This window comes from Cryptomeria japonica, chromosome 3 (assembly GCF_030272615.1).
Source record: "Cryptomeria japonica chromosome 3, Sugi_1.0, whole genome shotgun sequence".
Classification (NCBI taxonomy): Eukaryota; Viridiplantae; Streptophyta; class Pinopsida; order Cupressales; family Cupressaceae; genus Cryptomeria; species Cryptomeria japonica.
In genome coordinates, this window is record NC_081407.1 from 471,888,019 (window position 1) to 471,903,899 (window position 15,881).

Here is a 15,881-nt window from a genome sequence, read left to right on the forward strand (position 1 = left end):
TTGCATTTAAAAAAATTTAATTATGCTCGGGAACACTATGATCCATATGGAAAACTGAAACAAATGATGTCGAAAGCTTATGATGGGCATAAACCCAGGTTAGATGACTTTTGAGCCAACCTCCAAGATAGTTTTGAAGTTAGAGAGAAAAATTATTCTCGTCTCTCAGTCCCGCAAATAAGGAATTTTGAAATAGAGACAAATCTCCCCAAATAATTGAGGGATGATGGTGAGTTATTAGACCAAACATACAAGGAGCAAGGAAGTGATAACAAGCCCCTCTCCCCAATAAGATGGTCGGGACAAGAAGATGTAAATATAGATTCAGTAACCCAAAATGTCATAAATAAAACTAAACAATGGTTGAATTTGAGGATTAAGCCAAGCGCTTCAAAAGGAAAGCAAAAAGAATTAGCCTCTGATAATCCTCAAGCAAGGGTACACAGGGAATATGCTCGGAGAACAAGGCCTAGTTCTAGAAAGAACACACCCACAAAACAAAATGAAGCTACTGGACCTGAGCCAACCACAAAGGAGCTTATGGAACAGGTCAAGGAACAAATGCGAAAGGCTAAGTTATTGAAAAAAGGCAACACATTTTGGAGTAAGGGAGGGCCTAGGAGCTGTGCCATTGGCAAAAGTACATCTCGTTAGGGTTGCTATTGGGAAAGCACCACGAGAAGGCACTAAGGGGAAAGATGAGCAAGGAAAGGGTGATGAAGAAACATCTACATCTGCTCAACCCCCTCCTAATACAACAACAACATTTACTCAACGTCCACCTACCACAACAATACAAGATCCAATTTTGACATCGTCAACTACTGCAATCCCTGTAACAACACCTGTGTCTGCACCAATTGACATTTTTGCTACAACATCAGTAACATCGCCTCCATTAATACAAGTATTAACTCCTACGGAAAAGGTTACCATTCATAACATTGAATCTGATTCTGATAAGGAGGATGAGCAACCTATTGTACAATTGGTACAAAGTAAAACTAAGAAAAATAAAAGAAATAAATCTGTTCGGCTCGGGAAACATGCACCGGTGGCTGAAGGGAATGCTGTATCTAGATGAGAAGAATCTACCAGACAAGCAATCGGTTGAAGAAGAAAAAGAACAAGATGAACCCAAGGGTGAACATGATGAAAGATTGCTTTTAACTCTTGAAGATCAGGAAAATTTGTTAAAGGAGATAGCCGCTGAAGGAAAATTGAAAGAAATAGATAAAACTGATAAAGGATCTGAAGAAGAAGTGACAGGTTAGGAGAGCTGCACAAATAATAGCAGTTGAATATTGATATCGCTCTCCAAACCAACCAAGTTCAACTGGGTACCTCATCCCAAGGTATGCAAATTCTTGAACAAGAGGACGAAGAGAAAGATACAGTAGAAGAGCAAATACAAAAGGCACACAAGGTAACTGCAGAAATCATACCACATGAAGGTGATAAGGATGAGGACACGCCATAGTGGTTAAGCTTCACCTTTAATAAGAAAAAGAAAGTGGTACTGCTGAAGGTCACCCTACAACAAGCAAAAACTGAAGAACCAAGGAAAACAAAGAGGGCAAAGACCATACATCATTTGTCTAGAACCGGTTCTGGTGAAGTGATTGCTGATATTGCTGCTCCTGTACAAGTTGAAGGTCAGAGCTCCCCTAAATACCAAGTTTCACAAGTAAAATTGGGTAAACAGACCAAGTGGGGAGAGTTGGATACTTTGGAACTTGCTACTAGTGTGGTGAGGAGCAGGATAGAGAAATAACACATTTCTCACTCAGAGGTGAAAGCACAGTTGGAACAATACAAGAAGTTACTCGTAGAGATGGGCAAGACACTGGACGTGTGTGTAGATGATAGTTTACCTTCAACTTCATCGCTTCCGAAAGGCGACATGAAGACACTCATTGAAGTAAGAAAGGTGGCTGCAACTGCAAAAACATGGACACAAAATAATGCTTCTAAGATTAGATTATTTTTGGAGAATACCATGGAGGTATATAGGAGAGCCACACAGGTAGGCGGAGCTCCAGCTTCATGTTCTCAGCAGTGGGAGCGAAAGATCCACATTTTTTATAAACAATATCAGATTTTGAACCAGATGGTGAATCTTGGGGAAGCTATCATATTGAGGGAAAATCTCCTAGGCGAAGATAGTTTTGAAAATTTGTAGTCCTATATATACATTTTGGAGTTGAAGATTGAGATGCTTTAGTAGTACAAAGGACATGACAGATACCCGTTCCCTTCTCCTTAGTTCAATAAAGAAGGATTAAAAGTTTGTAGGGTAGTTGTTAGGTATTTTTGGGCTTGGTATTCTTAGTACTGGATGCTTGGAGGAAGACAATGTACTCCATCAGTTGGACGCATATGTGGCACTATATTTTACAACTTCTGTTGAGTTTAATGTTGAGTTAATGGATAGATATACATACTTAATAACTCAATGTCAACAGGCTTCCGAGATAATAGAGAAGTTAGAAGATAGAAGTAAGAAGGCATAGGAGATTTTGAAGAAGTACAAGTTTAGAATCAAGCATGTTTTTGATCCTCCTGCTAAGGTAGTTGCATGCTTCATTAGCAACTACAAGAGTTATAAAAAGAAGTAGAAGTTGAACATACAGTTGCTAATGATAGCATGGTATTTTTGAAGAATTTTGCATGTCACTGTGATTGGGACTTCAACTGCTACTCCAACATGTACCTTGCATTATTGAGAAAGTTTTGCATGATTACGAAGTGCTGACTCATGCAACATCATTTTCGTATTGCTCACCTAGTCACATTTTCGTAGTAGTTAACTGAAGTTCGAGGCAAAGACTTGCATGTCAATTGCGACTCCTTGCTTTTTTTAGTGATAGGTTTATTTCCTAGAAAGTAGGACACGAAACTCTATAAAATGGAGATTTTGATTCATTGTTAAGGGTCCACAAATTGATGATTTGAGACCTAATTAGATATTCTTTTAAAGATTTTTATGCATATTTTATGAGTTTGAGTAGATGTTATGATACATTATTTGGAGTTAATACAAGAAGCAGCTTACAGATTGCCTGATCTATGCGTATGTGCTATGAATTTGTTCTTTGCAATATGGTAATGTCTATTATTTGAAATCAACAACTTATTTCGATCTTATGCTTTATTTCTTTATGAATCATATTGCACACATAAGTGGTGTATGAGAATGAATGTGATAGAACAATATTGTGGTGGTATTCATTTCCATGAATTTGTGAGGTTGTATGACTTGCATGTTTATTGGAGGTCCGTTATTGAATGCTGGTTTGAATGATATTGATGATATTTAGATTGCAAGGTGCTAATTGCGTAGTTCGTTAAGTTGTTATTGTATTCGTTTCATGGTTATTTTCTTGTTTCCCTGATCCATCTTTTGTAGTTTATTTTGAAAGAGAATCTAAACCATAAAAATACAAAAAAATAAATAAGTTAAGCTATTGGAAGTTGCTTCAACCAGCAGGCCCCTTTAACAGGTATGACCGCATCAACCATTGAGCTATCCATCACCATCGAGAACCGACTATAGAGACCTTGGAGTGGTTAGTTCCCAAAAACTTATCGCTTTTCAGAAGAGGTGGGGAGTGTTCACATAAACTACCTAACTGTTGGTGAGTGTGTCAAAACACCTGTCAACAAGTACATCTAAAGAGTACAAGTCTCTCTTATTCGCAATGGAAATCAAAGCCATTTTTTAACAGAATAAAGTTTTGCTTACAGTTCTTTGTTCAATTTTGAACCACAATTCAAGTAGTCAGTCTTCCTTAAGTGAAGGTGCTTTGTTTAAATTACAACATAACATTGATCATTATTCAATGAAAAAGAGAGTAATGCAAGATTACTGCACATCCTACGATGTTTTGGAAATCATTCAACCACTTTTTATACTATGGAACTCTTAAAAAGGGGCCTCCACTGTTTTGGAAATCATTCAACCACTTTTTATACTATGGAACTCTTAAAAAGGGGGAAAATACATTGTAATGCCATTTCATTTTTGACATCCGAATGTCCATACTCTGTATCTTATATTTCTCTCCATAGGTTGCATATAGATTGCATGCGAGTGGAGTTAGTTAAGAGTTATATCGTTTGTGTGTATTTGGCAAGTTATGCTAGGTTCCAATGTAATTTCATAACTTAATCAAGAGTGCCAAGTGCATGTAAAAGATCATGCTTGGCACATAAAAATATTGATGAGGGGAGAGGCATTTGGATGATTGTAGATTCAGGTTCTAGTAACTTGCAAAAGTAGATCATCTTATGATGAAAAAGGTGAGGATATTTTCAGATATTTACATTGTTTATATTTTATGACAAGAATAATTGAACTTTCTATGCAGAATTAGTGATATAAAAAGTAATAATCATTTTGTTTTGTCCAAATATTTGACGATTATATAGTAGAATTACATAAATTAGATGGTTTCTGTCTAGTCCAGTGTAAGTGTTATTTGGCTCCCAATGGAGTGATTGGATCATTTACTCTACAATCTAACCTCATTAGATCGGCTATGAAGAAAAAGATTCAAAGTTGGTTGTATTGGCTTAATGTGTGTTTGCATGAAAACTACTATGAAAATTGAGAAGCTTCATAGCTCAAAGGGGCCTTGGACAGTGATCTCCAGTTGCGGCTTCCACATCGTCTTCAGTTCTTGGTTGAACCAAATTGAAGAAGCTATACAAGCATTCATTGGAGCAGACCATCCGGAGTTGGACATTTTTAGAGGTGGCTTCATACTTCCTGTCAAAATCGATGTGGCTGACCCATTCTATAGAAGCTATGGTTAGGGTAGTTGCAGTTTTTCGTCAATAAGCAAGCTTGGAGTAGATGGTGACAAAGAATTCGACTTGTAGCTCGGAATTATTTCAATGGTGGGTGCATAATTTTGGGGACTGGCTTCTTTGGATACTCTCTGTGAACTAGAGTGACGTCTCATGTTCATTGCTGAGAATATAAGTCCAATTTATGAGGTTTTTGAAACTAACAACTTGGAGATTTCTGCTGGGGGTGGGGTGTGGGAGAGGCTTCATTGGTCTTTCATCATTTATCATGCGTTTGCCGATCGAAACAGTGAAGTGCTCTATTGCTTGTTAGTTTTCTTCGCAGATTTGCTAGTAATGATATGCGACTAATATTAAATGGTTGTTTCTGCTAATACTTGTAACTACTTACTACGTTTTGTATATTTGGTTCTTCAATCTATTGTAATCTCTCTAGTTTTTCTAAAAGTTGTTTAGTGAATAGCTTCTCTGTTGCAAGTCTGAAAAATTTGTGTGATCTTTTTTCTACGTATTTAATTTAATGGGTAGGGCTACCATGTGGTTGATCATCATTAAAAATAAATAAAAAAGCAGAAGTAAAAGATAAATTAAGACAGTTTTAAACATAAAATAATGTTGTAAACTCTTAAATTTGATTAATTTTATTAATCGATTATAATTGTTTTAGTTATATTATTGAAAAATTAATTGAATTAATTAGGCCACCTTCCTATTAATTAATGTCTCTTGTTGAACATTTTAATTAATTAATTCCTTCCACCTTTTTTTTCTATTAAATAAAATAAATGCATTATTTATTTTATTTAGTTCATGTCACCCTTTTCTTCTTATCCTTTTTATTTGAAATAAATAATTCAAATTAATTCCATTTGTAGCATATCGTTCCTAACTCTAACTCCCTTCTAACTCATTTCGTAAACCTAACAGACTAAGTAACCTTGGTTTCTAAACAACTCTATCCTTCTAACCCACTTTATTCCAGGTGTGCACATTTATGATTTTCTAAATATTTGGATAAGAATCAAATATTTGGGTGTTCCTGTCCCAAATGGACATGTCGCTCTTATTCCAGTTGTCATCATGAGTAATGACACTTGGCGTTGAAAATGATATGTGTCATTTCTTACATTGCCATTGTCCTCTAGTGGGACAAGTGACACATCTCTATGTTGGCTTGATGTTGACGATTTAAGTTGTAATAGGATGTTTGATGAATTTATTTGTGTTGTCATTGATGGCAACCATGTTTTGTTAGTCATCTAAGTCATCTAGACCAATCGATAGAGCCTAAGCAATAGTGGAATATGTCAGACAACAAAACTGCTAAGTTACCTGCAACCGGTAAACAAGAACAAAGCGATGATCAGACAACCGGTATGGATGATCGATGAAGAGTTAGACGTTGCGGTTTGGAACATATGTTTATGACATTGGTATGAGTCTTTTATTGAAACCACATCAATAGATTCATAGTATTGAGAAAGCTATGATCGAAAGAACAATCACAGTTTGGAAGAACAAAGAACCAGTAATACAGTTACTTTGATCGGTTACCCATAGAGTTTATGTTATATTTTTGAGTTATGTTTTGTGTGACCGACATAAGTAAAGTGTAATGAGCGGGAAAATGAATAAGGTGACTAGGTTCATTGAATCTAGGGAATTGTTCCAAGGTTCTTAGCCAACTTAACAAGTTTTTATAAGGAGATGGAAATTGTATGATTTTATGGATCAAGAGTGAGAATTTGATCGTGCAGTGGAAGAAGAAGTTAGGTTTTGATGTTTAGTCGGTGATAGAAGCTGAGCAGAAGCGGATCTAATCAGGCATAGAGGTTTCTAACAACAGATCAGTCAAACTTGTTGTTCCCTAACAGTTGCGGCAAGAAAATCCTCTCACAAGGTCACTCCTAACAGGGTGCAGTAGGATCCTAACAGGTCCGAAGGTTAAAATCCTCTAACAAGGTGACACATTAGCTTGTGTTTGTAAATCCTCTAGCAAGGTAGCTCCTACCAAGGCTGGGTCATAATAGGCTTTATTGTAATGCTCTTAACCGGGCTAAAGCACTCTTAACCGAGTGTCACTCCTAACAGGGTGTTTGTATGACCTTAACCAGTTAGATCTCTATACTGTAGATAGTTGATCTTTGTGGGTACTAATTCCAACTGTGGTTTTTCCCATTTGGTTTTTCACATAAAAAATCATTGTGTTATGGTTTGCATGCTTTATGGGGTGTTTTCTTATGTGGTTATATTTCTTGCATGCATATTGATTTTCATATTGGTGAAAGGTGTTATCAGATTAATTAATTTTTTTCTTGCATTGATTCACCCCCCCTCTCAGTGCCTTATAAGTTTATCAATTGGTATCAAAGCCTAATTCCCTTAAGGCTTAACCACTTAGGAATGATCTCTAAGGCTAGCATGGGAGAGCTTTCACATAGGCTTGCAGAATCTGAAGAAGCCCTTGGTGAACTAAAGGTCAAGTACAAAGCTTCATTGGCTAAGAGAAAAGAGCTGGCTGAGTACTTGTTGGAACTCAGTGAAAACAGTTCATCTGAGGAAGCAAACATTGATGCCTTGGCTAATGAGGTAGAAAAGCCCTTGGTGAACTAAAGGTCAAGTACAAAGCTTCATTGGCTAAGAGAAAAGAGTTGGCTGAGTAGTTGTTGGAACTCAGTGAAAACAATTCATTTGAGGAAGCAAACATTGATGCCTTGGCTAATGAGGTAGAAAAACTGAATGATGAAAAGTCAAATTGAGGAGAGAGCTGGAAGCCCTAACCATTAGAATGAGTCAAGAGTTGGAAGCCAGGAGGATAGCTGAAGACAAAATAAGAGATAAGGATCATGAGATCTTTAAGCTAAACTAGGAGATTGGTACCCTGCATACACATCTTCATGAGGGAAAAAGAAGAAAAAGAGGAAATACAAGATGATCTAGACATGGCTATGTCTCTTAGACAAAGTCCTATAAAGAAGAATGAGGAGCTTACCAAGGAGTTGGCTGATGCTAATGAGTTATTAGCTAAATTCAACAACAACACTTCTATGCTTGATGAGAAGATTCAAACACAAAGGCGGAATGGAGATACACATGGCTTGGGATACACAACCTTTGAACAAGGAGAGCCATCTGGTACCAAGGACACCATGCATGAAGCCAAATCTACACCTAAGACAAAGAAGATCATTGGTAAGAGAACCTACAAACCAGTATATTTTAACTGTCATAAGGTAGGTCATACTGCTAATGTTTGTAGAAGTAGATCCAATACTTTTGATGGATATAGACCCAATGCATATGAAGGATATAAGCCTAGTACTTTTAATGGACATTGCTTCAATTGTAACAAGTATGGGCATAGAGCTATTGAGTGCAGCTCTAGAGTGAACAATCAGAGATCTTACACGAATCAGAGGTCTAATGGAGAATGACAGAGACCTTAGAATGACTAGAGAAACCCTACTTGGCAGAGATCTTATGTAAACCGGTCTAGTTCTTATGAAATGGAGAATAGATGGAATGTGACATGTTAAATTTGTCACAACTATGGTCATGTTGCTATGAATTTCCGAAGAAGAACTGGTAGAGGCAATGTTGGATCCTGGAGCACATCTAGAATGACATGTTTTCATTGTCACAAATCGGGACACCTTGCAAAGTTTTGTAGAGCAAGAATGAACCAACTGGTTAATTAGTCTGTTGACTGGAAAGGAAAGAAGAAGGTAGATGTGGAAGAAACCAGAAGAGAGATGAATAAGACATGGAGGAAGAAAGGTGATGAGAAACCATCAGAAGACTCCAATTATTCACCTAGTTCATCGGAAGATTTGAGGGTTTCAACTTTCGCCTCCAAGTTCAAGTTCACCTGATTTTAGAAAAAAAGTGTCCACTTATACCCCCCTTTTTGCACACCATCTTTGTGCACTTACCCTTATATTTCATGATTTGTTAAATAAGATGTCTAAACAAACTCAATATTAAAATCTCAAGACAGAAAAAGTAATATAATAAAAAGATATATAACGAAAACTAGAAGTATTATTTTAAGCCTGTTTTGATGATCATTTTATTTTAATGTTGGATGCATTACTTTATATTGGTTTTACATTTTATAATGTTTTTCTCCCTGAGAATCATTGGGACAAGGTGAAACCTTATTTATATTTCGTGATTTGTAAAATAAGATGTCTAAACAAACTCATTTTTTTTCCCTAAATTTTTGTCTTTTCTAAACCAACCGTACACATCTTTGCTCTTCTAAATAAACAAAATATTATCTTTCCGCTTTCTATTTGTATTTGAACAATTTAAAACACTGCAGAATGTGTGAGAAAGATAGGTGTAAGAAATATAGAGGATACACGTGCTAGGAGCATGCTTACACATCTAAGGGCATGAGGGGGCTAGAGACATTTGTTAGATGATGACGAGTTTATATTTTATTATATGTAAATGGATTGATGCATAAGATTGAAATTGATGGATTGAGGGATGTTGAGGAGATAAATTGTGGTGAGAACAATAACAAAGATTGATTAACTTAAATCAATAACTTAAGTAGGTATTAATTAATTGATTTATTGGGATGATTTGAGGCATAAGATTAAACTTATTAAAAAACAAAAAATCATATAACTAATGGTGAGCAATCAAAGGAAAGAATGAATGAATTAATAAATAATAATAATTTTTTAATTAATAGCTACAATAAGATAAAGTCAAATGTTTCCAGATATACATAAATTTAGGTGTCTATAGATTATTTTATTTGTTTTGAATAAATAAAGTATGATGAAGATTCATAAGTAAGTCTCAACATTATGAACAATGGACATCTAGTTGATGATAATCTTGTATTAAATTTGTATTGGAAAAAATTAAAAAAAGTTGAAACTAATCCATAATTATGAACTTGTCATGTCATCCATATTGTACTAACCTCTATTCTTAAATTTCTTTGATCATCTTTAATTTCTACTCTAATTTTTTATTTGAAATACTTAAAAGGGCCTTAATCTAGATTTGAAGAGTAACATTAAACCATAAAAATTTACTTAAATATTGAAAAAAAAATCCATAATCCATAAGCATTTTTATATGTTGATAAACATTTTTATATTTTGATAAGGAATGATAGTGGAAAGAATTAAGGAAAGCAGCATTGAGAAGATAAGAATTGCAATGAAATGTCCCTTGTTCATTGATTGAAGTGTTCCTTGAGCCATAGCATCTAAAATATGTTTCAAGAGAGTACCTAACAAGCAACGAATAATTAATGGATGATAGATGGTTCAAAGCTTTGGAATATAGAACAAAACATTTACAAGCCAATATAAAACTCTAAATCAGGCCTTTCTGACAGATTTCTTCGACGTAAAAGGAGGCTTCAAAGAAAATTCAGACAGGACAGACAACCGGAAAACAATAGTGGTTTAACAGCGTGACACAAATTTCCGACCTGGGTGCCCCCACATGGATACCTCTGTCTACTCAGCACCTATATCGTATCATTCATCATGTTTTTTAATTAATTAATAATTAAAATATAACAAATGTTTATTTTTTAATTAATTATTAATTAACAATCGCTTGATGATAAATATGATTTAAATAAAAGATTTTACGTAGACAGATTGTCACTTCAACTATACTTTTTTTTGATGGATATGTTTTGATTAAGTAAATTATATTTGATTATAATAATATTTAATACACGTTATTTTTCTAATAGATTAACTAGTATAAACATCTATTTTTATATTATTAAAAGTTTACTTGTCATTACCATCTATGTAAGATTCTAAAATGACATTTTCAATTCATGGACAAGTCTATATGAGTTTTTAAATATGATAATGAAATTTAGAGTACTAGAAAATAGTGAAGGAAAAGAAAGTAATATTTTATTCATTGATTTTTAGTTTTTAATGTTTATCAATTTATTTAGCTAAAGTGTAATTTTTAATATAATTATTAATCTAATGATATCTATTAATTAATTTATATTTAATGTTGTTTTTGAATGGGGTTAGTTTTTTTTAAAATGTGTATTTAAGTTTTTAAGTGTAAGGTTTTTATTTTTTCTAAATGTTGATTTGTTATAGTATGATAATAAAAAAATATGTTTAATTATTATTATTATTATTTGATCAATAAAGGACCGTAGTTGAATTTTTTTATTAATTAATATAGAAAAGTTACAACAACCTAGTTCAATATTACATCAATCGACATATAACCATACCCAACCTAAACAAAGGACTCTATATGGTGCACCACCCTATTACAATAAAATCCGTTATCCTTACCAAATATATCTGAATCTTCAGTCTGCCTGAGGGGCGTCTGTGTCCCTCCTTATAATAGTTGTCTTGTTAATGCATCTCCCTGATTAACCAACATGTATAGCATTCCACAACTTGAAGACAAAGATTAGTGTAGCATTAACTTAACCATTTACAAAGAGGACCCTAGTGTTAGACCCGACTGATATTTGTTTATTTTATCAACAGTTGAGAAGCATGGATTATGAGAGATATGTTTGATTATTACCATCCTTATCTTAAACAATTTGAAAGAGAAAAGATACCATACCTCATATAGAATTTAATTAAATTGCTAAAACAATCCTCAAAGCTCGATACTCATAAATCCAACAACATAAGCAAATCCTACAGACATCTATCAAACAAGAAGAAAGTGCAAAGAGCCTTGCATTTAATCCCCTAACCAAGAAATAATTTCTTTGCATTGCTATTAGGCCTACAATCTGTAGAGGATTAAGCGCCCTATTACTAATTAAGAGCCATGAAACCTTACTTAATAATAAGACACCGAGGTTAAATGTTTACTACTCGTAATCTCTGTATAGAAGTGCTTCATTAGAAGCATTATAGAAAATACTGCATCGAGGACATAATTGTCTAGTTCCCAATCTTAGGCCTAAGTTAGTAGAGCAAAGGAAACACATAATTTAGGAATCCCACTTAATCTGAAACTTTCTGTTAACAACTAACATTATGGAAAAACCACCACCATCATCCTACTTAAATCATTAAACCAACTTACTGAATGAAAGTATAAAATAAACAATACACAACTCCTATTTAGGAATGAAAAACCCAACAAGACCATAATAACCAACCTTTAGCCATATAATATTTTTTCAAAATGTAAACCCATAGTCACTGTCCAAGTTTATCATTATTGTATAATATTCATAGTTAGATCTAAAAGTCTTTATACTCGCTTGCCCAAAATAACCATACTAATTAACCTTCAAAGCCAGGCAAAAACTTGAGATTTACATATTATTATACGAAAGTCTAAACTCCTTATATAGAGTATGTTCCTATTATATACAAAAAACCTAAAATGAGAGTTGTCACACGAGGATGTTTTAAGTATTTCATTGCTCCATATTACTGTGGTCCATGTACTCGCAATCCATTGGAGTTGAAGATTGTGCTTCAGCCCTTGCCAAATTCGTGTCACTCGAGGGATCTCTGCAAGCTTTCTTAGCTGCTCCCTTCACCATAGAAGCTGTGATTATCACTGGCGGAAAAACTTGCATGTTCTCCACAACCACATTTGATAGAGACTCTGATGCTTCATATCGCTTAGCTCTAAGATAATCAACCCACCAATTATTATCCTTTGGTGCCTCCTTTAAATGTAGCCACTTAAGAAGGAAGTCTGCATTTCTCAGAATAAACTCTCTCCTTTGTTCAAAGGTTATCTGCCCCTTATTACCAGAAGTGACTATTTGACAATTTGAACATTTTGCCCTTCTCCCAAGCTTGCTTCTACCCCATAGTCTTCTGGGAAAGGAATCCTCATGTATTCATCCACACTACCCACCACAAGCTCGAGTTTTCCCAAAAATTCCTCTCTAAACACATGTTTGCTTAATTGAATGACCTCATTCTTCTCGATCCCCACCATAAGCAGAATGGCCAAAAATGTGGCCAAGATGTCACAATTGACCCTGTATCGGGATTCATTGTTGATAAACTCATCTCCCAAAATCTCTCTAACCACTTTGCTAGATAGGTCGTCCAATTCGTGTAACACTCTGCTTCATCTCTTAGGTTTGATCTCTCCTCTAAAATCCATGAACCTAGAATCTGTGGCAGAACCAACCTAAGGTTCGATTTCATTTTACAAAAAGCTCTAACTGTGACACTTGCCAAACTCTATCAGAAATTACATAGTCGACTCAATTAAAAGTTGTTTAATAGTTCTCTACTTCAGATGATGATGTGTGGCGCATGTGAAACTTCTTATAATTATAAAGTAACCATCGAGGCGATCCTTCATCTGCAAGCTAATGATAACTACATCAACCATCTCGAAACTTCCTAATACCCATTATCCGTAATCATAGTTATATTAATTATAAAAGATGAGATATTTTCCTGCTCAATAAAGCTACTCATGTGGTTTGTTAGTTTATACCGAGCTTACTCTATAATGCACTTTAGCGCACAAAAGTGCAATTGTTATCTACCTTACGATAGACATCCTATTTTTTCTATGAAAAAAACCATCTGCTCCCAAATTAGATAGCTTATCTGCCTCAATATTTCCTTCCCTATATATGTGATTTATAGTGGTTTCTTCAAAAAATTTAAGTAACTTAATAGCTTTGTCTAACGTAGAATTCAACTTCCAATTCAGAGTATTCTTAGTCCTTAAAGAATTTATGATAACTTGGGAGTCCCCTTCAATTGCTAGTTTCTTGATGTTGAGGTCTAAGATGAATAGTAATCCTTCCAACATAGCATCCATTTCAACAATATTGTTAGTGACTTTGCCGATTGGCCTAGCTAACCTAGCACATATGGAACCATCCCAATGGTGAATGATGCAACCGATACCAACAGTACCCAGATTTCTTCTGGATGCTCCATCAAAATTTAGTTTATACCACCCATATCCTTGTTTTTCCCATTTATATTGGACTCTTTTTAGAATTCTCTCTTGGTCCCCCTCCCCATAATGTGGGGGTATTATTAAGCCATACCATTCCTTTTTGATTTTGCTATCCCAAGCTGAAAATGTACAATATTTTAAATTCCCTCTCCTAATTTTGTTATTTGTGGTCTCTACAATACCTGCTTCTATCTTATTGCAAAGGTTAAAAGTTTCCAACTTCTTAACTTGAAAAATCCTTCTATTTCTTTCTTTCCATATTTCCCAAACTAGGATGGAGGGAGCCAATTTCCTGATAACACTATATAAACTCTTATTCAAGATTACAGGACAACTCTTCATATTGATCATTAATTCATTAGATAGAGATGATTTCCAATTTAGTTTACCACACAACCAAGCCCAACATTTTGATGTGTAGGGACAACTCATTAAGAGGTGGTCTACTATTTCTTTATTTGCTTCAGAGAGTGTGTAGATGGAAGGTCCTTTAAAACCAAATTTCCTGAACTATTCTGCAGTTAGGATCTTTTCTATAATGCCGCCCACAAGAACATTCCTGCTTTAGGTAAGCATACTTTGTCCCAACATAGATGAGTGGGGATGTTTGTCCTTTCCCAATGTTGAGATTTGATCTACTCTGAATATCAGTCTTTAACTTTGTAATCTTCTGAGTTAGACCCTAACCAAATTAACTTGTGTCTACCCTTCCTAAAAGTTATAACTCTTTCTGCTAAGATGCCTTTGAATTCCTTTTTCTCTACCTTAAATAAAGGTGTTTTATCCAAGGTTTTCCATTTCCATCCTAAGATAGGGTCCCCATTAATGAGCTCAACATAATTATTCAAATAATCTCCCTACAAATCCTTAAGAACTTCCTTGATTCTAGGGCTCATGGGCACATGATCTAGTGCTGCATACCCACTCCAAGAATCACTCCAGAAAAGAACCTTTTTGCCATCTAAAAGAACCCAAGTCAAATTATCTAAAATCAGATTCTTGTTTTCTAAAATAAAGTTGCAAACCCTGGAACCCCTAGGAGGGTTTAAAATCCTAAAAATATTGCTTGGATAAGATCCAATTAGGTATTTCTTGCGCAAAATCTTTACCCATTTGCAGTCAGGTTCTTTGTACATTTTTCATACTAATTTTGCTCCTAGAGCCTTACTTTGCTAGCTTAGTTTTTTCAGCCCAATTCCTCCTGCATCTATTGGTCTGCAAATATTATCCCATTTGATTAAGGTTAATTTCTTTTCTGCTGAAGGTCCTTGCCAATAAAATGTTCTCATCTTTTGGTTCAACTTACCTTTGGCTCCTTGAGATAGAGGCACACATGACATTTGGTACATGGGAATGGCAGAAATGACTGATTTAAGCATAGTAGCTCTGCCAACATTTGAAATCCATTTCCCTTTCCAATAATTCATCTTTTGTTCTATTTTAGTTAAAATTGGATCCCATAGTTTACTAGTTCTTATACCCTTATCTAAAGGTAATCCCAAATACTTGCACGAGAACTTTTTCTTTTTGAAACCTATAATATGAGAGATTCCTACCTCATCCTTCTCACCAGTTTTCATAAAATAGATTTCAAATTTACATGCATTGACTAGCTGCCCAAAGGCCATGGCATATTTATTCAAAATTGCCCTAAATTCTTTTGCTTCCAACTTATGCCCTGCCCCAAAAATAATTGTATCGTCTGTGAATTGCTGATGCGTAATGTTAGCAACACCCTCGGTTACTTTAATTCCCTTAATTTTGCCTAAAGAATGTGCTTTACTAATTTTCCTGCCCAACGCTTTTGCCATGATTATGAACAAGAAGGGAGACAAGGGATCCCCTTGTCTCAATTCTCTTGAAATATCAAAGTACCCCTCTGGGGAACCATTTACTAATATCAAAAAATTTGGCCTGGAAATACAATTTAATAGTAGATTGATAAATTGTTTAGCAAAGCCAAAAGCTTCCATATATTTACAAAGAAAATGACAATCCACTTTATCATATGCTTTTTTGATGTCTAAATTAACCGACATACTGGATACTATGTTTTTTTGAGATGAATGAATAGCCTCTTGTGCAATAATTACTCCATGTAAGATAGACCTGCCAAGCACAAAGCCTATTGA